Source organism: Lepisma saccharinum, unplaced genomic scaffold, assembly GCF_977018435.1.
Source record: "Lepisma saccharinum unplaced genomic scaffold, izLepSacc3.1 HAP1_SCAFFOLD_390, whole genome shotgun sequence".
Classification (NCBI taxonomy): domain Eukaryota; kingdom Metazoa; phylum Arthropoda; class Insecta; order Zygentoma; family Lepismatidae; genus Lepisma; species Lepisma saccharinum.
This window is the reverse complement of record NW_028143095.1, coordinates 40,300-59,554: the sequence shown is the minus strand read 5'-3', so window position 1 is coordinate 59,554 and position 19,255 is coordinate 40,300. Positions and strand designations below refer to the sequence as shown.

The window sequence follows — 19,255 nt, the reverse complement described above, 5'->3', positions numbered from 1 at the left end:
GAAAGCGTTAGAGAAAAACAAAAAGAACAAAAGAAGGAACAAGTTTTACACCAAGGTTGCGTCGTTAGTTCACCTTGGGGCTACAAGATGTCGCGCTGGTTGATTTCCTGCTTGCTTTGGGGTCGTGCACCGTACCGATTCAGTTGTTCCGTTGCTATGGCCGTGAGTGGCGGTGAAAGTTTCGCGTGCTCGAAGAAGAAGAAGCACGAGTTGAGGTTAGACATTGGTAAAACAATCCAGGGGGAGTATCCAGTGACTACATCTGCCAGGTTGCCTCCGTCCCGTGCCGTTAACTTGGAATTTTCGCAACTGTCATACTCCGTGAAGATTGGCCTTAGGAGAGGTGAGTCGTTGTTTTTGTTGATTGACTTCGGGAAGAAATCGTTAGGGATTGTTTTTGTTCATGTTCATATGTGAATGGATTTTGTTTTGAGTCCAATAGGTACAGATAGGCTAATCGGGACCGTACCTACAGTTTAAAGTGAGATCTGAACCACTGTGCGATGTGCCTCCACCGGGTATCGAACACAGGACCAATTGATTACAAGGCAACGATGTTACCACTACGCCATCTCGGAGGCTCCACTGTTGTTCATATATAATACATCAATGCACATAATGCACACTGTCTCCCCAACGTCTTCGTCTTGTAAGCAAGGGATTCTGGGTCCGATACCTGGTGTAGGCACATAGTCAGTGGCGTGCTCTGGATTTTCGAAAGGGGAGGGGTTACGTATATTTATTTTAGTCAGCCGAAATGTTGCCATCTTTTTCCTACATTTGACGTTCTTTTCTAGTATCTCTGCGCCAATATAGGGGTCATAACCCCTAACAAGCCTCCCTTGGGCGCGCCACTGCACATATAATGATTCAGATCACACTTGGAACTGAATGTCCATTCCAGATTAGCCTGTCTGTGCAGAAAGTGAACTTAAAAACTGGAAAAACAAACGAAAAAATAAAATGCACAAGTTCTCAATCACTTCGGCTATTTGCACCGTAGTAATGCGAAGGGATGCAGTGTCAACGCCACAGGTTGGTTATTGAATATTCACATTGTTATCACTTAATCCAAACACTTTAATTTTATTTTAACCACGAAAAGTTTCGCTATTGGATTGAGATAAGGTTTTTCATGGAACACTGTACCCCCTCCCCCTCTTTCCTCAGCGTCGGCCCTGGCGATATGATAGCCTCGGTGGTCTAACCTCAAACGCGTTGACTGGTCGACTTACGATCTCGACGACCAAGGTTCCACACACACCCACACACATATAATTGTTTTCTATATATAAATAATATTCATTACCTACATAATACATATTTATAATTATTGTATAACTAAGTGGTTTGAAATATACAGGGTGATTGTTAATTCGACCTATTCCTGGAAAGGGGTAATACTAGAGCACATTTGCAACAAATTTGACCCTATGCACTGGGGGTCGGAAATCAATAGGTTTCGAGTTATTGCAGTTTGTAGATTTTCGTGACATATTCCGACCTGCGACCAAAAAACTACTAATTGTGAAAAAACTACTACACCCTGTGCACTCAATCGACATGTTGCTAACAGCTGACGAACGAGTGACTACTGGGAAAAAAATTCATGCCCAAAATTCCCATACCCACAGAAATAAACAGTCATTAGAGCACACGTCATGAAGAAATTTGGAAATTATCGTTTAAATCGAAGAGGATTACTCAAAAAAAATGGTAACACACTTAGCGTAAAAATTACGGAAAAAACTTCCTCGTTTCATAAGCTCTCCAAAAATATACAAATGTTGTCAACTGGCACACGGGTTGGGGGAAAAATTTGAATATAAAGCGGAGAAGGCGCGTTGTAGACCCCCATCATCTGACAAGAATTCTGTGGACGGATGAATCCAAATTTGACCGCGATGGTATTACGAATTTTCATAATTTTTGGTCCCCTAAGGGTCATAACCCCAGAAAATCTAAAAAAAAAAAAAAGGCTCACCAGAGAAAATTCTCGCTAAATGGGAATCGTCCACAATCATGTGATCGGGCCATTCTATCTGCCACAAAACCTAAACGGCATTACCTACGAAAACTAAGGGAAGAATTGACGACGCTGCTGGAGGATGTGTCGCTCGCCACAAAAAGGGGTATGATTTACCAATGACTACCCAGCCCACTATTTCCGGGGTGTGCGACAGTGGCTGGACCACAATTATCCCATGCGATGGATTGGTCGAGGCGGCCCGACCCCCTGGCCGGCGAGGAGTACGGATTTGACGCCATGCGACTTTCACATTTGGGGTCACATGAAAGAGTTAGTCTACAGTACACCAGTGTATTTCTAAGAAGAGTTGAGAGAGAGAATTGTGACAGCCGCCTAATACATAAGAGACAGAGTGTCAACGCAAGTGATTGTGTCTGAAGTACGCCGCAGGCTGCGTGCTTGCATACTTAACCGGGGGAGGCAATTTTAACAGGATTTGTAGTTTTCCTAACAGTTAATTCTGACAACCTGGAATCATGAGAATGGTAAATAACATTATTATTTCACTCATTTTTGTTCCTTTATTTCTCACAACCGACAACTTCTTTTCACTTTACAAAGAGGTCTACAACGCGCCTTCTCCGCTTTATATTCAAATTTTTCCCCCAACCCGTGTTCCAGTAGACAACATTTGTATATTTTTGGAGAGTTTATGAAACGAGGAAGTTTTTTCCGTAATTTTTACGCTAAGTGTGTTACCATTTTTTGAGTAATCCTCTTCGATTTAAACGATAATTTCCAAATTTCTTCATGACGTGTGCTCCAATGACTGTTTATTTCTGTGGGTATGGGAATTTTGGACATGAATTTTTTTCCCAGTAGTCACTCATTTGTCAGCTGTTAGCAACATGTCGATTGAGTGCCCAGGGTGTAGTAGTTTTTTCACAATTAGTAGTTTTTTGGTCGCAAGTCGGAATATGTCACGAAAATCTACAAACTGCAATAACTCGAAACCTATTGATTTCCGACCCCTGGTGCATAGGGTCAAATTTGTTGCAAATGTGCTCTAGTATCACCCCTTTCCAGGAATAGGTCGAATTACCAATCACCCTGCATATACTGTATATGTTAAAAATTCTATAGCACGACCGCCGATGTTTGCTGGCTTTCGGGACAGGAGTTTTCGCTACTTCCTTTTTTTCACATAGCTACCTAATTGTCCTCCCGATATTAGGTTAACACCGACATTTTAGGGGCTCCAACCGGGAATCGAACTCGGGACCGCTCGTACCAATGGTGAGAGCGCGAATCATTTGACTACTCAAGAGTCACATATACGACACTTCTGGGTTTGCAACAACACAATTGAAAGTCAATTTGATCGTTACAGCCCAGACGTGTCTGTAATAGTCATGGCAACTATTATTATTTTTTTCGCGAGAATGGAGGACCGGCACAAAAATCGAAATATACAAATGGAAGAGGACACTGTATGGAATTAAACAATGTATCAACAATGCAGGTTATGTGAACCAAGGGCTGGTAGGGAAGTGCCAAAAAAATGGCATCAAGAAAACAAATGAGGCGCATAGAAAGCGCCCTATGAACCCTCAAAGTAGTCCCACATAGCTTCCACAAGACGTATTGCAGTTGTTTTGACTCTCTCTCTTATCTTTTGTTTTTCTATCTTTATCCGCTATTCTTATTCCGTTTATTGATTGATTAATTTACTTTATTTGGCGTGGCATTTCTGCTACTTTTGGCTAAACGTGGCGATGAGGATGAATGGTGATATGAGGAAATAAATGGGGGGACAATACAAGCATACAAAGACCGACACAACACGAACCCCACAGACGATTGTACTAGCTGTGAGTCCAGACGCCAGAGACTCGATAGTCTGCAAGGATGCAGTCCAGGGTGTACTATATGGAAGAGAGGTTGGGTGTCTTCGCGTCGAGTCCCGTCGTTTCGTATGGGATGTAGTGTGCGTTAATTTCTTAAAAACGAGTAGCCTACGTCACAGAGAAAAATGTATTCCCTGAATTTTGATTGTTTACTATACTCTGTTGCCACATGAAAACACAGAAGTCTTTATTTTGTACCAGTTTAGTTGATTGAGTGGGTGTTTTAAAAGTCCACTTTATGCACAATAAGGCTAATCGGGACTGGACCTACAGTTTAAAGTGGGATCCGAACCACTTGTGCCTCTAACGGGTATCGATTGTGTACCAGTTGAACAAAATTCTGTTAATTAATTCCCTGTCGAAATTATATTTCGGTATTTCCTTTTTCTAAAATATTGAACCTTTTCCCATATTTCTCACGCCGGTGGCAGGGAGGATAGAATGCATAAACAGTGCAATTGGTGTTTTTTTATTCCTTGTTCATTCGAAAGTCGAGTTACGTGAAGACTTGCATTTGCAACAAGAACTAGATTAACTGCGTAACACGTACCCTGTACATTGTGTGCTCGCTACAGTCCTACCAGAAAAAGAAGGAACGAGGCCAGCTCTTGAACTAAAATGGACAGTCATTTCTTTTCTTCTCTCGTAGTCACCACAGATAAATATGTTTCCATTCGCTTGTACCCGAGTGCCCCCGTGTTGCCATATTTTGTAATTTCTGTGAAAAATTCAAGAACGTTAAATATACGTTATTCCCCCAAAAATATAACTGTTTTCACACCGATCGTTTGAGATATGTATTTTTGGACATGGAATCAAGTAAAATGAATACACTTTGTTGCACCTTTTCGTGAGATTAGCACATTTATCACCTTTTTACCCTCTCTTTGATGTTTCAGCACCTTTCTCCTTCCTTTCATGTTTTGTTGAAAACGTGGACAGAAAAATTAATGATTTTCACTCTTCTTGAGCAGCTACAAAAAATCCTATAGTCTCGTTTTCTAGAGCAGAAGGAGAGCTACAAAATGGTATAATATAATCATTGCAGCCTCAATAGTTTCCAAGATTATGTTGCAAAACCCGCGAGAGAAAACACAAACTTAAACGAAACCGATTCGACAGAACCACAGTTCTCTATGCGGTCCGCGCACATTATATACACAGTTCTCTCTGCGGTCCGCGCGCATTATATACACAGTTCTCTCTGCGGTCCGCACGCATTATATACACAGTTCTCTCTGCGGTCCGCGCGCATTATATACACAGTTCTCTCTGCGGTCCGCGCGCATTATATACAGAAGGTGCAGAAAAAGAGGACATTGAATAAAAACATTTTTCAGCACCATTTTCTTCACCTTGTTGAAAACATTTTCAGAATCTTTTTTTTTTCTTTCCCTTTCCCGATACCATAATTTTGCACCATAAAATACTTTTCCTACTGAAGAAAGGTTACGACGAGGTGCTTCTTCAGCGCATTTTTTGTGGAACAAACATTCAGAACTGAAACTTCGATAATTTTCATCTGATTGTGTCAGACCTGCCACAATTTTGTCTTGAGGCGTGAAAATTACACCGCATCCAACTTTAATCTGTAGGATTCGACTTTAAACTGTAGGTCCATTCCCAATTACCTTATTTGAGCACTTTGTGCTCAAAACTCTATTGAAACGGGCTCACGTTAACAGAGAAGACGACAGGATGAAACCCAGAGATTAACCTTTCACTCAATTTAAGCATTCTTGAACGTTTTTTAAAGATCGATGAAACTAGGGATAGCCACAAAATCCTGATATCCGGATTTAAAATTATCCTAAATCCGTTTCGGATACAATGGATAATCCTAATATTCGAATAATCAGAATAGAAGACATTTGATGAAGGCTTTGCAGAAAATCCGTACAGTGAAATACGAAATTGACGAATACAATAATATGTGGATAGCCCGTGAAGTGGATAAACGATAAATCTTTCCGGATAATTCTCACAATCTGAATATCGGATATCCGGTTAAGTTGTATAATCCGTATATCTGGATATCAGAATATCCGATATCCGGTTAAAATTTTATCCGGATTTGGCAATCCCTAGAAGAAACCTTTCGGACTTCTTAAAACGCATCCCTTGATTTTTCTCTTTTTAGCCTTTACAATCCTGGATCAAATTTACGTTATCTAGACACACTTTGGAAGAGCGAGGGCCGTGCAGTTGGAAACCCCTAATTTATGTACCATTGGAAGTATTGTCAGCTGTACACCAGTGAAACAACAGGGAAATGGAGCATAACAGATTCCCTTCAAGTGACACAAGAAGTAACAAAGAACAATAGAAGGTGCAAAGGTGGCCTTCGTTTCTTCCGTGGTCAGCCACAGCGGAATTGCTGTGGTTTTTATTGAATTTCCTTCCTTCACTTAAAAACTGTGAAGTTTAAAAGGAAAGAAGAACGTTGCATACTTTACTCGCTGTGAGAATGAGTCGAATTGTGTTATTTAGAAAGCTCCATGCTTCTTCAAACGACCCAACCTTGGCTACCCAGCCGTAACTTTCTACATTTTCTTGTGTTACGAAATCTGTCGCGCTTACGTTTCACCGCTCTGTCGAACTAGATTCCTTTCTTGTGTTTCCATCAGCTTGTTTCTAGAAATGTCACAGCGCAAATCACTTTGTTGTTTGGTATCATTGCAAAGGGGAGCTTTCATTGCCGTTTGTCATTCTCCGCACAATGATGGTTGAATGATTCGTTGTCAGAAGAATTGCGAATAAAGAGTTATAATCTTGTTACAACTGAGAAAGTTATATGCAATGCGTTGCCCTTGTACTCGAAGGGGATTAAGATAAAAGTACATACGTTTGCAATTTGTGGTTGTGTTGCTGTTCTCTGTGGCAGATTGGATAACGTATCGGCTACGAAGCAGAAGCCCTGGGTATATACAATTTATGAGTAAGGTATTTCATTGTATTTTTCCTCTTAGCCATGCAGTTTTTGCGAATTGAATTATCATTGTGGCTAGGGCGCCGAGATAATGATGAGCTTGCGGGGGGGCAAAGAGACAAAGTTCTCAGACAAAGATAATTGTAGCTATCATACTCTTAGAAGAACAACAATAAAATATATTCCGATATATACTTCTACTATACAGCATGTCTCGTCCTGTAAATCCGAACTCATTCAATTACAGAATCTGTTTGAAGCGTCAGCCCTTGTGTTGTATACACAGTTGGACACGAAATCTCCACACCAGCATCACTTTCTAGATCACACTTACTGACATGCCTGCGCAAAACGTTCTTGAAGATGGATAATGCTCTCAATTTTGACCTCGGCTTTCATATGGCCCAGTCATGAGGAACGAGATCTAGGACCCTTGGGAACTAATCCACTTTGTTTTCGGCTACCAATCTAATGCTCGGGATACTGTGTTAGGATAGACATTATGCCAAGGCGTAATGCGGAGTGGTACGGTACCATCCTGCTGAAAACTCCTGTGGCTTGAGACTTACGGGACAACCTGCATATATAATCACGAAATAATCACAAGCTAGAAAGAAAACCTCTCTGTGAACAAACAACAAAGAAAGTTTTCACACACAAATACTACCTGTCAGAAAAAAAGGGACTGTACAATATGCTTTACTTAAGGGCGATGCTAGCCGGCTTGCTGGTCGACTGTTCCCGGTTCGAATCCCGTCCTGGGCATTTATGCTATTCGCTAGTATCTCTTTATCAAATTCATCTAATCATCACTCAACCTCATCGTCGCAATCAGTCAAAAGTGGCAGAAAAGCTATGTTATATAACCAAAAGATACGATGCTCTCTTTCGTGTCCTTCCCCTTTCATCTACTGCCCCCCCCCCCCCCCCCCACAAAAAACTGCACGGCAGGGACTGAGGTGGAAAGTGTCTGGAACAACTCTGTCGCCAATTTAATTTAACTATGTTGTCTTTTTTGTCGGCTGTGACTGAAACTGAAAGCTCACGTTGAGTGTCGGTTAATTTATTCAAGGATTTTCCGAAAAAAAAAAAAATAATTCGAGGACGGCCCAGTTCCAGCGACGCGTGTAGCTTAGCACATGCGCGAAATGTTCTATTCATTTCTGGAAGTGACACGTGTCGCTTGCCGCCTGAGATTTCGGTCTGAAAGCTCCATAAGGCAAACAACTTTTCCTAATCACATTTTTAAATTTTACACCTCTTTCAACGCTATAAGCGCTCGAAAAACGGGGTTGAATGTGTGCGCGCGTGTGTGTATTTACATTCACAGTGTATGCTCACAACTGTCACTACGGATTGATTTTGTACTTTATATGAACAAAATATTTGACATTTATTAATAATTATATATATATATATATATATATATATATATATATATATATATATATATATATATATATATACATATATACAAGGTGGCCCAAATGTCCCGCACCTTAGGCGTATCGCATCATGGTGTGGTGTGATCTGTGGAAAGACCGCATCGTTGGCCCTTACTTTTAGAAAACACACTCACCAGCTAAAATACCTGACTGTGTTGGGAGACTCATTACTTCCAGACTTGGATTTAATTGGGTCGCGTCCGGAGTGTTTCAGGCAGGACGGAGCGCCGCCACATTATGGTAGGCAGGTACGTCAATGGATTGGACGTAGGGGATCCGTGTAATACGCTCCCCGAATACCCGGATTTGAATCCAGTGGATTTTGCAGTGTGGGGCTACCTAAATGCACAATGTGAAAATCAGGGACAAACAGCATCTGTATGAGCGCACTGCTTCTGAGTGCAGTGCTATTTCGCCAGACTTGGTGACCAGCACATTGAACAAATATTGTAATCCAAACTATGGTGCGGAACTTTTGGGCTATCTTTTATATCTATTGGACATTCCTCAAGTTTCACAGTAAGGTAAATTGGATCACGTAAATGTTCAAATATCATTTCAAAGTCTCGAATTAGACAGAGCGTCTGGAACACTTGGATCTTGGTCTCGTCTCGACTTTGCAGAGGCCTGTCTCGTTCTCGGTCTCGAGGTGTCCTGGGTTCGATACCCGGAGGAGGCACAAGTGGTTCGGATCCCACTTTAAACTGTAGGTCCAGTCCCGATTAGCCTTACTGTGCATAAAGTGGACTTAAAACACTCAAACCAAAGTGTTCTCGGTCTGGTCTCAATGAAGTCTCGAAGGATCTGCTCTCGTTCTCGTCTAGATTTTAGCAAGACCGTCTCGCTCCCATCTACGACTCGTTCGAGCTATTGTCGTCCCAATTCCACTCCTAATCTATAATGAATCAAGAAGAATGGCTATACAATCGAGAAGAGACAGGCATATGCAACATCGAGACGCAGTCGTGTCTTCATCGGGTAAGCAAGTGTGGACTGTAGCCCACCGTGAAACAGTATTATCCCATCGAAATGACCTACAATATAGATATTCAGAATCATTTCCAGCACAGCTGTAATCATATACACATATGCAGAGAATGAATGAAATATAAAAATTTAGAGAGACTGAAATTAAGAGAGAAGGTAATAGAAAAACTGAAGAAAGGAAGAGAAAAAAGTGCAGGGAAGAAAAATCAGAAACAGATTGATTGATTTGGTTTATTTTGCTTCGCATTTCTGCCACTTTTGGCTAATCGCGAAGATGAGGATGAGTGATGATGTGATGAAATTGACGAAGGGACAGTGACAAAGAACAACCATGCCCAGGCCGGGATTCGAACCCGGGACCTCTGGCGTCGTAGCGTGCTGTGATACTCAGAAACAGAGGAAAAAGGAAAGAGACACAGGAAGAGAAGACGTAAGTTGAGGAACATGGAAAATAACGAAAATTTGAGTAGAAAGGAATAGAATGAGAGAAAGAGAGAGACAGAGGGAAAAGATAACGAAAGTTTGAGTAAAAAGGAATAGAATGAGAGAGAGAAAGAGAGAGAGAGACAAAAGGAAAAGAAAGATCGAAGAAAGAGTGAACAAAGAGAAAGGTAAAGAATGAAGAAAAGATAAAAAGAAGATGAATGGGAGGTGCATGAAGAAAGAAAAGAGAAATAAAGGTAGAATTGAATCACTACCTCTGCTCGTGTGCGAAAGGCGTGCATGTACATTATTAGCTGTTTTTACCGCACTATAGTCTATACTTTATCGTATCAAAAACACGATTTAATTTTTAAATTCTAAACAGCTTAAATTTTGATCTAAACTTAATCTTCCCCATTCAAAGAATAAAAAGTTGGGAGTTTTAAATACAAAACTTTCCAAAACATCAATTTTTAGACATCCATGTCTTTGCCATGAGGGCGACGATAATCCTCTCCTAGCACTTATGTAGATAGCATTGCGGTGGTCCAGTAGTTACAGCATATGACTGCCACGAGGAACCAAGATTCTTTTCGTTGCAAGTTACAATGCCCAGAGGATAGCTTTACCTTTATTATCCACATAGGTACAAAACCGAATAATAGCAGTATTGACAATGGAAGACATTTCTGAGCATTTGGCCATGTGAAAACTGAAGTTCATTATCACCAACGTTCTAGATGTTTTTATGTTTCCGGGAAGGTGCGGGCGAGCAAAGGAGACCAAGGTATACACGCACAAATTCAAATTTTAAGATATTGTCACATTCTTCTTTTGTCATGTGTCCCGCGGAACACAGTTCGGGAACCGCTGTCCTAAGCATTATATGAATATTTGCATAGCACTCTTAGACTTTTATGCTTTTAGCTGCGTTGTAAACTAACCTTATCAAGGGCTATGCTCTTCCGATAAGATATAACAACGCTAAAGAATAAGGAAGAATTGAAGTACATTTTCTTTATTTGGCTTGTAAACAAGGGCGAACCTTTCTTGCAGCCTTTTTGAAAAGATAACGAAAATGCGTTTTACGTAAGATAAGCATTTCGTGGTTAGGAAGCATTGGTACAGCCTTGTGTGAAGAGCATACTTAGATCCAACTTTGTTGCCATCCTCATTGTCACATGTAAGGACGTGAACTTTTACCCCTCTAAATCTGTATTTCTTTGTAGTGCAATTTGGTGTTAGTTTTCGCGATTTAGTGTAAAAATCGAAATTATTAATTTAAAACTGTTTTTATATGATGCCTTAATGTTATTTCTAACTGTAAAATTCCCACATTGAACAATGTGTTGTAAAATTTAGAATTTGAATTTAAAAAAAAAAATTGGAGTGCGTCAGCTCTTGGGTTATTTGCACCCATCACATTATACGGACATGCTACTTGGACATTTTATTGATAACACTGGTATTTAGAAAAATTGTGAAAGAAACCACATGCTACAATTTCAATTTAAATGGTAAATAAGTGGAAAGCATTATGATGCTTGTTTGGCGTCTGGCTTCTGCTTCTGTACTGTGCCCCTGCGCCACAGAGCAAGATGGGTGGGGTTCGAACTGACACCTGGAGGGAAAAGTGGCAACTATGCTACTCGGGAGCCTTTCGATTCGAATGACTTGACGGCACGTAAAAGCAAAGGGATAGCACGTAACAGCAAGTTTGCAGATTCGGGTACGACCTTGTACACCCAACGGCAAAAGAAATAGTAGGCGAGTTGTCCATGACCATTTTCATTGGGTTTGTTTTACACAATATGATGATAATGAATTGAAATAAAAACAACAATATGCAGAAAACAATACCCCACTTCGAATTAACAGAATTCCATTCCATAAATCAACACAGGATGTAAAATAAAAAAGCAATGAAAATAGTGAGGGACAATTTGCTTTCTATTATTTTTGGCGTTGACTGTACGTCAAAGAGCCGACTAAGAAGTTTGGCTAGACTTAGTACTTTGCCATTAACTCAAGGGATTTTATTTGCTTTCTTCGCATTTAACGTCGCTTTTAAGTCACGTGTTGAGTAATCTCAACAATGCCGACGAGTTGATGATGATTAGATAAAATTAATCGCGGAACACCAAGAAAGGAACATCCATGCATATGACAGGATTCGAACCCTTGGTGTTGAGGTACCGAGGCGGCAAGATTCTGAAGTGTTGCTCAATGTAAAATGCTGATTCGTATTTCTGTGCGTTGTGGCTTGAGTGCGACGCATGTTGAAACGAAATCACAATTGTAATTGGGATATATTCTGGAATGCAACGCTTGTGAGAAGGACACAGAGAAATTTCCCAGCCTGCAACTTTCTCCACCGAAAGCCAAGATTTCGATAAAAGAATCTTTAATTGGACTAAACTAGCTTCAACATGTGCATTTACATGGCAATTAATTACTAGTGAAAACTAGTTTTATCGGATTAGTTTTTTGGGGGAAACACTAAATTCATCGAGAGACAAATAGGAGAGCATGAACTCGGCACAAGCGGAGTGAGGTTGTTTTTTTCAGTCCTTGTGTAATTTATCGAAGTTCGCGAAAATGTCATGTATTTTTTTCGGTCGAAAGGAAAAACTTCAATTCGCAAGCAAGTTTTGCACAATTCACCACACGTAGTGACATGAATCGGCAGTGGTGTCGAAGACCTCACAGTCATAGGCGTGCGCACCGGGGGGGAGGCAAGAAGGGGCAGTTGCCACCCCTCTAATAGTCACACTTAGAAATTTATTGGATTGATTGATTGGATTGATTTGTTGTTTTAAGTCTACATTATGCACATTAATTCTAATCGCGACAGGAGCTACAGTTTAAAGTGGGATCCTAACCACTAAGTGCCTCCACCGGGAATCGAACCCGGGACCCCTTGGTTACAAGGCGACAACGCTACCACTGCGCCATCGGGGAGGCCACTTAGAAATTTAGTGTAGAAGAATCTTATTACCATTATTAGACAATATTATGCTCTTAAAGAAAAATTAATACTTTCAAGCATTTTTAAGTTCAAAGCAACTACGGAGGGGATGCAATATTTTCTCTGTAATTGAAATAGATTAAATTTCTTTCTATTAAAACCCCCACACACTTAATTTGTTAGTTGCTTTACACCTTAGCTATGTTTGCAGAATAAATTGCCCATACACTGGAAATGAGCAGTGGCGATTAGGTGCCAGAACTTGGGGGCAAAGACAGTTTACTTTTCCTAGGTAGACAAGGCATAAGAGGCTATGGTGCGGGGGCAAAAAGTTGGTGAGCAACTGCTCCCTACGACCCCCTCCCCCAAATCACCGTTACTCTTGGAAATGAGTAACTTGTGTGTATTTGTTTTGAATCTGCCGTGCGAAACCTTTTATATGTAAATTAGTATCTGAACCACAGAGAGGGGAAATAAAGGAAGGGGCAGAGAAAATTGGCGCCAGGGAAGTAGGAATTCTTCTAACACAGGGATTTTCGGCGGGTCCGGACACACACTATATACGCCCCTGTTTCGCACCCATCAATACAATAAAACAGTGAGATGGAATGAGTTTTTTCTTTCCCCAGGTGAAATTTCATCAACGCTTTTGACCCCTTAATGAGAGGGTCTGCGCACGCCTATGCTCACAGTGTGAGGGCAACTCCCACTTTTTCTTCCCACAGTCATGAAGGAACTTTTGTTTTAAAAAATAGTAATTTTGTATTACTTTATAGGTATTATTTAAGAGATATGAAGTTCACAAATGTCGGAGTCGAAAAACTGCAACGTGGGTGCCCATAAAGTTAAAAGCAATGCAAAATCTCACGAATGAAGCTTGTTTCTGCGTTCTGTGTAACCAGCAATTGGTTTTAGGATCAACAGCTCACATTTTCTCGGTGGAGATCAAGAAAGGCCTTCTAGGGCGCAGAGTAGGTTGTCTTAACTAAATACACAGGAACACATGCTTCATCTTTCGCACCCAACCTCTCTAATCAATGAGGGGTTGAGCGTTGCTCCTTTTTCAGTGGATATGTAGAGCGATGTGATGTAGTCTGAGTAGTTGTTGCAGATACATTTTCCCTCAACTATAGTACATTCTGATTGGCTTTACCAACAGGGTCACAATTTCGGCACAAAGTGATAAAATCGACTGATATGGTCAAAAGAACCTGTTTGTGGCTTAAATCCATGAACAATACATGTCAGGTTAATGTATTCATGGAAGTGTTAAGAATTAACAGATTGCGATGCATGCAACTACTTCCCACAAGTCACATCGTTTTATTTACATTCACTTCATCCTTTCAGTGAACGAAGAATAGTTATTATTAGAGTCCGGATTTATAAGCGAAATGCATATTCTTTTCCAGACTTCTAATGGTAATACTTCGTATTACATACCTTGATGAGTTATTTAACTAAGGTTGAAAGTGCTTATAAATGCTTATTTCTGCAGGAAACTTTTATGCTTGCTTATTTTATGATTTTGGTTTAAAATAGCATATTTTACCCAAATCTGTCATATTTCAATTCTATTTCAATCACACGACGGCATTGGGATGACGAGATCAATGCTTCTAAATAGCCGCACGGGAGAAACGGCATCCAAGAAAAGATACAGTACATCCAAAATCATTTTTCCAAATTACCTGATATTATAACACAGTTGAAAGCTCGAAATAATCCATTGCAACATTCGCTTTCTCTCGTTGATGAAATTTCAGTTACGTTGTCTTCAGAAACTCACGGTGTTGCTAAAATTGTGTCCGACAAGCTCAGTCAGGTATTACTGAAATATCCCGGTTGCAAAACACTGTGTCAAATTTATAAAAATATTTCTGGTGAAGAAACAGACATTGAAGAGGAATTCACCGAAGAAGAACTGTGGTGTTTTTCACATGCACCTGTGATGTCATGCTACGTGAAAAGAACATTTTCACTGTACAAATCATTCTGCACTGACAGACGCAGGAGCTTCACACAAGAAAATCTCAGGATGACCTTCCTTACATACTGTAATACCTTTGAATAAGTTAAGAGATCTAATAAAATGTTTTTTCAGATTTTCCTGTATTTGTTTATGCTTATTTTGGTGCTCATTTTTTTTCATTTTTTGTGCTTATTAACTTGCTTATTTTACTGTTTGATTGTGCTTATAAATCCGGGTCCTAGTTATCATATTTGCCGAGGGTACAAATATCCTAACTCTGTAGTACATCATCCACCCACCCCCTTAATTTACGAAATTCCTGACACATTACTGATTGCAAAACATAAGACTTCAGATAAAGCCTCCTTTGTCCGCAAATGTCAACTTATATTCAATTTGCACAACGGAAAACGAAACATTGGAATTTAAAACACCTCAACGGTTAAGTCACTGTAAGCAATGCATTTTATTGTAATCAGCTGCCAGCTCATGTTAATGAACAAACGATTTTAAAACCAAACAACGGATTGTGCATTCAAAACAACAGCTGCTATGAAAGCTTCTTGACCTTTGTTCAATGAAGTAGGTAGTGTGCATGACGGCAACAAAGCGATTGTCATTTTTTTTCTAGTTCGCCTCTGAAAGACCTAGAATAAATCGAACAGTGGCGTCTCGTCCCTTGGGGCTTCCGGGGCTTAGCCCCTAAAGAAAAACGGACGTATTCACGTAATTATCAATCACCATAACGCATAACCATCACACAGTCTTTTAAAAGGCGATTTTTACCCACGTAAATTCATCGTCTGTTGCAATGGATACGACAGCGCTCCTAGCGGCATTGATGTCAATTATCATTTTCCGGGGCACGTCGCTAAGGAAGGCGTGGCCTACACCCACCTGCGCTACATTGAAGGTCACATGCTAACAGAGAGAGGAGGGGAGAGTGCAATGGATTTGAGTGCTGATTCGGGGCTAATTCCGTTGCGCCGCGTTCGATCTCGCGTGTTGTTCTGTAGTGTTTTGGTGGCTTTCATTCGCTATGTTGGAGTGAGTTTGGCAGGGTTGATGTTCGAACACAAATTGATGAAGGACATAGGCTGTGAATTACAAGACACAATGAATATAGGCATATATTAAATAGAATTATCGATTGCTTAAAATTCTGTGGTCGACATGAACTTGCTCTACGAGGACATAATGAAAGAGAACAATCTTTAAACAGAGGCATCTTCCCAGATTTATTATCCCTCATAGAAGAGGAAAAACTAAAGAGGGAACTTCGTGTTCTTTATTGTAGAAAAACATAAACTCTATCAGTAGATTGCATTCATTTTTTATTTAAAATTATTTACACGATACCTTTTCAGGAACAGTAAAAATGACAAACATAGTTTTAATAACTCCAGTGGCAACTAGTGTTGTCCACGGGACGAGACGGGACAGGCTTTTAAAAATTCGAGACGAGACGAGATTGACCATGTGCCCCGAGACAATATAATATTTTCGAGACGAGACAGCATTTCCACGAGACGAGACAGGCCAAAGACTCGTCTAGTGGGCAACACTAGTGGCAACAGCTGAAACTGAACGATGTTTCAGCACATTGAAGCGTATTAAAACCTGCTTAAGAAATGCAATGGGACAAGACAGACCAAATGCCTTGACACTTGCTTACAATAGATAGAATACATTTCAAACATAGAGGGCTTCAACGAAAAAGTAATAACAAAATTTGCTGAGCAGAAGAACAGGAGTCAACGTTCGTAGAAAGGTATGTTTCACAACAACACCTGTTTCTTTTGTAATCATGTGAATTGTCATTATATTTTAAATTCTTTAAAAAAATAAGTCCAGTTTTGTAGTTTAGAAGAAGATAAATACCCGTTTTTTTGTAATTCATGTAATTTGTCATTACATTTTAAATTCTTTCAAAAAAGTAAGTCCAGTTTTGTAGTCTAGAAGAAAAAATACCTATTTTTTGTAATTCATGTGAATTGTCAATATATTTTAAATTCTTTAAAAAATAAGCCCCGGCCAAATTTGAGGCCACGAGACGCCACTGAAATCGAATATAGAATTATCTATTTAGGCCTCGACCACACATACTTCAGTTTCTTTGGCCATCTTTCTTGGCCTCAGAGGGGCTTCCCAGATGGGGCAGTGGTAGCGTCGTCGCCTTGTAATAAAGGGGTCCCGGGTTCGATACCCGGTGGAGGCACATAGTGGTTCTGATCACACTTTAAACTGTAGCTCCAGTCCCGATTAGCTTTACTGTGCATAAAGTTGACTTAAAATACCAACTCAATTAATCAATCTTTCTTGGTCTCAGAGATGGGTCTCCGAGATCAGTGCGGCCAAATGAAGAGATATTTTCCTCAGCGCAGGAAAATTCAGGCAGAATTCTAGGTGATTAAGGCAAAAGATAAATATCTTGAAAAATATCGAAAATTGAAGTGATATCTGAAGATACCCGGACCACGTATTTTAGTCAAGCTGAATGAAGTTTGAAATATTCTTTTCTTTTTCACCTAATTTATACCTTAAATATAATTAAATATTTTAAATTTGAGGCTTGAAAAAATTAATATATTTCCATTCTCAAACTATTTTTTTTTAAATAATTCTGTCAGTTCAAGCTAAATCTTAGTGATTAGCATCGATTAAATAATAATTTCCTCTTTTAAATTACACCTCCTCTTCTTTAAATTTATTAGCTATTATTTTTTTAAAAAACGCGTAACGCAGTATGCCTTTCGTGCTGTGTATATAGTTATATATCACATTGCAATCACAAAAGCTTACCGGAATATTCCCTGAAATGCTTCAGTATAAAGTATTGTCTGCTACAAGAATGCTATAAGATTTTTGGAAGCATTTATGTGGCATTCATGCTAGCAAAAACATTAAAAAAAAGTTTCCGTCTAAAGCGTACATTAGGGTAGATTTCGGATTAGACACGAATGAAATTTGCCCCTGGCAGTGTCATTTCTGTGACATGCAGGAAAGTGGTCCTTCTTTGCATGTGTCACGTACCCAGTTGCCGTCATCCAGTTTGCCGCCTGTCCTTTTGAAGGTCGCGATATCATTCCACATGCAGAAGAGGAAACGCGACTCTTCCGGTAAGTTTCGGGGACTGGGTCAAGGGAAAGCGTTGGGAAAAGATTTAGCTGGAGACAGTGTTGCAACTTCAAGGGAAATTTCCCTCACTTCAGGGAAATTATACAAGAGTGATTTCTCAAGAAGGCTAGATCTGACATTGACAAAAATCACCAATTACAATTATTTCTGATCAAGAATAAGACCATTAACATATTTTCTTGACCCCCGTGGCGGAGTCGTTAGCACATCGCGCCAGGTTCGAATCCTGGCCTGGGCATGGATGTTTGCGAGTGTCAATTCATGAATTTCATCACATCATTACTCATCCCCATCTTCGGAAATTAGCCAAAAGTGGTACAAAAAGCGAAGTGAAATAAAGCAAATCAATCAATCTTGACCCTAAGGATACTCAAAAAAGCCAGTATTTACACACTTGGCCTTAAACACTTTATTTATTCAAGAAAGTTAACTGTATATTAATTGACTGTATTTAAGTATGTACCTGTTGAGTTCAATTAACAAATAAATGCGGTAAAATCTCTCTTTTCGAACCAGTATCTTCGAAGACTTCTGTCGTGTAAATTATTCCCATAATAATAATGATAATAATAATTTGCACTAGGAAGAATTAAATACCGTTCCATCACTTTTTTAAAAAATTACTGTAATGAATGTAGAGAAGTGACCGTTCTCATAAAAAATCCATATTTTGTATATTTTTCGCTAAGTATACAATTTGATATAAATAATCTTATTTTTTTGTTATTTTCGTTCATTTAGTCAGTCCTAATGTTTGTGATGTCTTCCTCCGTGGCCGTGCGGTCTAAGGCGCTGTACTTTGGGGCTTGGGCTCCGACTGGGGACAGCATGGGTTCGAGTTCGTCTGGGTTCAGTCTCTGGGTTTTCGGCCTGTGTATAGGACCGGTGGCAACCCACCATCGTGAGGAAATTGGGGAGCTACGAGTGAGTAGCGTAATCCGGTCTCGGACGGCTGGGGATTCGACGTGCTGAACCCCACGTCACCCGATTACAGGTTGAAGATCTCCACACCTCTAGGTACATAGGATTGTGGGAGGGAGACTGGCAGTCGAGAGATAGGCCTAGGCCCTTCGAGAGCTGTCGCGGCATGGGAATATTTGTAATGCTGTGTATGTTATAGCTAATAATAACAGTAACGCTAAAGATTCGTGAGAGAATCAATTTTTCTAATGTGAATGGGAGGGGGGGGGATTGAATGAAAGGGAAAGTTTTGTACCTGGGAAAGGATATGTTGCTCTCAAATTGTGGCAACACTGACTCTCAGCATCAACGTCTTTTTTCTTAGGGTGACCAGACGTCCTCTTTTATCCGGACATGTCCTCCTTTTTAGGTGTCTGTACGGCGTCCGGGCGGATTTTTTAGAAATCTGTAAATGTCCTCCTTTTTTGGAAATAGTATAGCATCGACCATAGCAAATGTGCTGCATAGAGAATGCTTTCACACTGGATAGATCAATGCTCGCCTAGCATCTGGGAGCTGAACACGACCACTTTGCCCAACTGAGTCATTAGTAGGTT

At 40.1% G+C, this 19,255-nt stretch overlaps 1 protein-coding gene across 4 annotated transcripts in view; it reads left to right on the top strand.

The window, feature by feature from the left end:
* Window positions 1-204: 204 nt before the first annotated feature.
* LOC145982756 (ATP-binding cassette sub-family G member 4-like) overlaps window positions 205-19,255 on the top strand; it is a 57,451-nt gene continuing 38,400 nt past the window's right edge. For 3 of the 4 annotated variants that reach the window (XR_014441142.1, XM_083116125.1, XM_083116124.1), the window contains exon 1: window positions 211-343. The gene's annotated coding sequence lies outside the window, so the exon portion shown is untranslated. Of the gene's footprint in view, window positions 344-19,255 lie in introns of all 4 variants that reach the window. The other variant, XM_083116126.1, reaches the window with a different exon arrangement.